Here is a 1,443-nt window from a genome sequence, read left to right as displayed (position 1 = left end):
AGTCTAGGATGTACAGGCTATGCTACACACGCACGTTTTGCTATGGCAAAACGCTGAGGAAAAAGGCTACAGACATATGACATTATGACATCACTAGACAAACATGATGCTATGTACACACATACATTCCTCCTATTGCCGCATCCCACTTCCAAGCCCGTCCACGCCCCCTTTACATCCACTCCAACTCATAGGTAGTCGCATAGGTAGTCGTATAGGTAGTCGTCAGGACGGTAATGATTACCGCCCATAACCCTATGCCGTCCGCTCATTCGCTAAGCACGAGAGAGAGGAGGCAACAGGGGAGGGGGGGCGGGCAAGCGAGAGAGAGAGAGAGAGACACCACTGTGTTTGCATACAGTGCGCTGCTGCTGCTGCCTCCACTCACAGTGAGTGCAGAGAAATAGCAGAGGCATAAGTCACTTCTCTCCAGTGCGTCCGGCGGTCAAATATGTCCGACTGGAAACGTGCGCTGCGGCACAATAGTTCCGCCACAATAGTACAATTATTTTTTTTAAATTTTATTTATTTTTATTTTTTTTTTAAAGCGGGCGTGGACTCTAGATGTGAGCGGCCGAAGGCCGCGAACCTCTAGTGTACACACATTTTGCTATGGCAAAACGCTGAGGAAAAAGGCTACAGACACACGCACAGCCACTCTATGGAGCGGTTTACCTCAAAAAACAAGTCACACGTGCATGCATATCTCCTTGTATGGGCCGTTCTGTCCGTGTATGAAGATCTCTGTGTCAGTCCTTGTTATGCCCATATATGGAGATCACTGATGTCATCAATATTAAGCCCATATCTTGGAATGCCCATATATGGTCATACTGTGTGTCTCATATGGTCTATCAGAGACATCAGAGATCTATGATGTCAGTCATCTCCATATTTAGGAAAGGTTTTTGCATTTTCCGATTCAAGTCAAAGGAGAAAATGTATTCACTAAAGATGAACATAAACTAGACAAAACGTGCGCCTTGTGCACTCGTGTCCATATGGCCTGCTTGTGGGCCAGCAGAGCGAGCAAGTACTGCGATCAGTGCTGTTTGGTGCTGTCTGTATGCGGGTGGCCATGTATCAGGTCGCACTTATTGGTGCTGATGTCACCAAGAACGGTGCTCCCTCATTGGCAAATATCCCTGCCTTTGTACTCGTCGTTCAGCAGTGGCGTCAGTTCAGCAGAAGCTAGGGTATGGCAAAGATGGGAGTCCTCATGGAAAAGAGGCATTACATTTTGTATAACACGGTTCCATTATGAAAAAAGCAGATCTACATGCTCACAACGCCTCGCAGCGCGAGGCGTTGTGAGCATGTAGATCTGCTATTTTCACAATGTCTGAAAAAAAACGAGTTTTGTCAGTTTTTTACACAGGTTTCTACGGTTTCTTGGACTGGATATGGCAGCCTGGAACGGTTGTTCAAGTGCAGCTTAAACTT

The sequence above is a fragment of the Nannobrachium achirus genome, assembly GCF_963921795.1.
Source record: "Nannobrachium achirus genome assembly, chromosome: 20".
In the NCBI taxonomy this organism is placed as follows: Eukaryota; Metazoa; Chordata; class Actinopteri; order Myctophiformes; family Myctophidae; genus Nannobrachium; species Nannobrachium achirus.
Note: the sequence above shows the minus strand (reverse complement) of the source record.